We start from the raw sequence: 4391 nt of genomic DNA, 5'->3' as shown, positions 1-4391 counted from the left end.
GAAATTCCTAATTACTTTCTTCTGCTGATATTATATTTAGTTGCTTTTATTATGGAAGTGGATATATCGGTTATAGCATTTTGGTTTACTAATTTTCGTTTGTTTTGGTTTGTCTGCTTTGCTTTGGTAGCGCGTCGGTGTCAGAGTTAACAATCGGATGTATATCATTGTTTTAGGGCCAAGGTATATGCCTCTAAGCGAAAATATTATGTTTTGTAAAGATGTTAGGGTGAATCTATTGATTTAAAACGTTTCTTGTCGAATATACTTGAGTTTATGCATTGCCTATTTTCCCGGTTTGACGTGTAAAAGAGCCATTCGTGCAGCTCCCGGCCTCGGAGGAAGAATTCTGGACCCACGAAGCCTTTCTTAAATGCAACTCCTTATTTTCTTTTTAATATATTGATAAACACTGATGAGTTGACTCCAGATCGAAGTTCTTGAAGTGTAATCGGTGCAAAACGTACTGGGTTCCTGTAAGTGTAGACAGATAGAGAGACGTTCTCTGGTGTGGAGAAGGCAGATAGATTGATAGACAAGATTCAAACACACACACACACACACACACACACATGTATAGGGAGAGAAAGAGAGAAAGGGAGGGGGTAGCGAGCAGTGGAGATCGACATGACACGCTCCAGGGCGTGCAGCAGTACTACCGCACTCTGCTCTCGATTTCGGCTTTTCGCAGGAGTCCACCACCCTCACCCCCCCCCCCCTCTTCTCCCTGCTCGCTGCCCCATCCAAAGGGAAGAGAGAGAGGAATCGGGAAAGAGGATGGACTGGTGGATGGCATCATCATCGGTTCTCTCACGCACGCAGTGGTTTGAGAGAACAGCAGCCGTAGCAAGATCCCGCCACGGAACACCAGGATCATGTAGCAAACGTGTCTGCTAACGCATTTGGCGAGCTGCAAATAGTGACGGGAGGAAGCGTTATTTACTTTGAGATCTGTGCTAACACAAAGCAAAACATGATTTTTCCCCATGTGTTATGTAAACTTCATTGCAATAAAAATAAATTTGTAATCATAAGCTTGATTGGGTAGCTATGGCGTCACTCGAGTGACATCACTAAGCTCCGCCCCACTTTGAGAAGCCACTTTAGACACGGGAAAGCACGGTAGTGTTGACATTTTGCCAAAATTTTGTCCCTTGCTGTCGCTCCGTGTCGCGCAAATGTGAGAAACTTAGCTTTTCATATTTCTTCGAGAAATCCTAATTTGTTACGTAAATGGCTAGACGCTAGTAAAATGAGACTTATTACACAAGAACCAAGTGAAACCATGACATCATTTCTCTTCAGACAAGTACGTACCCTGCATTAAATCTGTCGAGGCTAGAACGTTCGCTTTCGTATGAAGATCGTATAAAGCAAGTATTGTCCCAGTACCACAAATAAACAAAGCTTTATTGAAAATAAAACGTGTAATTTACACACTATATGTAGAAACGTAGAAAAGATATGAATGAAAATGAAACGCATTTCTAACGAAGATATATTCGAAGCCGGTTAAATACATCTCTTGTACTGTGAAAATATTCATTCTCATTCATACCTTTTCTACATTTGTCACTGTGAACGCTGGTCATATATACACACGCGCACACACACACACACACACATATATGTATATATACATGCATATACATATATATACACACACACGTATATGTGCATATATACACATTTACATATACATACATATGTATGTTTGTATGTATATATCTATATATAGACACACACACACACACACACACACGTGTTTGTGTATACACACATATGTGTATATATATAGAAATACACATGCATACATATATATGTATATACGAACATATACATACATAAATACAGACGTATATACATACACACACTCATATATGTATATATGTACTTGTGAATATGTATGTATATATACATATATATATATATATATATATATATATATATATATTCACACATGTGTGTATATATATGTATATATACACGCACACACAGACATAGTATACATATACACATATGGCTCTGTCATGGAAATCAATATTTTGTAGAGCTTATGATTTTGTCACAGGTGTACTGAAGTACCCTTTGTTAAGGCATGATGGTGATAACAATGATAAATGAAAAATCATTTTCAAGCTCCTTCAGGAATCCTCACGAAGCGCAAAACTGGGCAGGAAATGCTGTCTGTCTTGGCTTTTGATGAGAAGGCACTTACTGCCCAGTATAGTTACAGTGCAAGCTCTGACCAAGTGTACTTGCCCCCCCATGGTCAGGGGACTTAAATCCAAGTGGAAGCAGCCGGCGTATCACAGCTTTGATTTCGACATGACAAAATAATGTATATGCAGTATGATGTATGAACTGTTCAAGATAAACAATACTGTGGTGGCTGTTGTGTGTGACCAAGGTGCGAAGAATCAGACTCTACAGGTCTCTGCGACTAACTTAAAGAGAATCGATTCTCTATAATTAGGAAACAAAAAGTTTCATTCATAAGTTGATAAAATTCCTGTGCACTTCACTCAGAACTGTCTTTGCTCCCAATGACCAGATTTAGAGATATTTTCATTTTCTTTGGAATTAGTCTGATCAACCAGTCATTAGTTTGCATCTTCCTTGTTATGCATTATTACTGTTTTCTTTTTTTGTACGTGACCGTTTGTATGCATAAATACTGTTTCTATTGGATTCTCATTTACGCAAACCTAAGCCCTTATCTTTTTCAGACCGCTTTTGAGACAGAAATTTGCATGCAACGTAAGAGGAAATTTATTTAGCGAGGGCCTACTACTTTGCAATTGATTTACTGCATCTTGCTAACGTTGGGGACGTTGTCGTTATAATAGTAAATTTGTTTTTTCAGGAAAATCATTTTTTATATTCTTCATGCCCTGAAAAACATGAGGAATCAAATATTGGACACAGGTTTGAGGCTTACTGATGGCAGAGTCCTGTGCAAACAAGCATAAAGATTTACTTCGAGTTGCTGGCTCTGCATTTTCGCCTTTATTCTAGGAACTAAGGTCGAGGAAAGGGGAATCCTTTACAGCTTCATTACCTAAGACCGGAGATTATATGCGCAGATTAATGAATTAGTTTTGCCAATGAGCAAGTTGACCTTTCGTTGCATCCCCTTGGCCCTCAGGTGGCTTATACTATATTTAGGAAGGGTCAGGCAGACAACACATTACAGCTCATAGCCATACAATAAATCCTTAATACAATAGTTAAATATTCTGAATTTGAGACCATTAAACCCAAGCCCTTAAGGCAAGATGTTTAATTGCCATTCTTAACATTAAGATTTCTTAATGTTAAACGCCTGCTACAACGTCAAAAAGCATTTCTTTAGCTGGATATGCAAAATCGCAGTTGTTTATGTATGTCAGGGATAAGTACCAAGTAAAACTTCTCATTACTGTCAACTTTAGCCAATATTGTTTAGAAAAAAACTTTTTCGTGTAAGGCGACTTGGGGCAAAAAGTCATCCAAATTGCACTGATTTTGAATCTAGAATGATTTGGTTGTTAGGAGTGGATATATCCCTTTTCAGATTGCTTCAATAAAAGATTTGGAATAAAATGATACCGACGATACCCCATTCAGTACTGGCTGTACCATGGGATTTGAACCCACTGATTGTGTAGCTGTCGACAGTGAATGTGATGATACACATCAGATATAGGCAGAGTTATCCAAGGAGGCTGTGGATCCCTTGGAGCTCTCGACGAACCAAACGTTTCTTCAGAAGCAATCATGACATCACAAGAGGCTATAGCATATGATGCTTGACCATTGGCTTCAGAGAACTTCAGAGAACATCCACATTTTGTTGAAAAACCTGCGGAAAACTCTTGGATTTCGGAGATAAATAAGGGCAACTTGGTTTTTCCGTCCCAGGCCAGAATTTGACCCGGTCTCTTGTTTATTTCGTGGGAAAGAATTAGGTAAAATTTCAAGAGTAAATCAGCGTTTTCTTGCCTTGCTTCAAAGTAAATATCCATCTTGCGATAATCAGTTATTAGAACACCGTATATTTTTTAAGTTTAACATACCCACAATTTTTTTTTTTTTTTTTTTTTTTTTTTTTTTTTTTAAAGAAACGGATTACAGGAATGCCAGATAAAAGGAAAGGGGCAGCCTCAAAAGCATTAAAAAAAAAAAAAAAAAAGCTGTAATCATAGTGTGTTATTCAAATGAATGTAGTGACTATTGTGTAAAGGATTGTTATTAAAGCAAGGCAAGGTAATTCTTCCATCATCTCGATGCATATATGTGTGTGTGTGTGTGTGTTATTTGATACTTTGAATTTGAAATGTATTTTATATATCATACCTATTAAATATTTAAAAAAGGTATTACCTTTTCGTTCCCAGGTATATTGTAAT

The sequence above is a fragment of the Penaeus chinensis genome, chromosome 36 (genome assembly GCF_019202785.1).
Source record: "Penaeus chinensis breed Huanghai No. 1 chromosome 36, ASM1920278v2, whole genome shotgun sequence".
Lineage (NCBI taxonomy): Eukaryota > Metazoa > Arthropoda > Malacostraca > Decapoda > Penaeidae > Penaeus > Penaeus chinensis.
Note: the sequence above shows the minus strand (reverse complement) of the source record.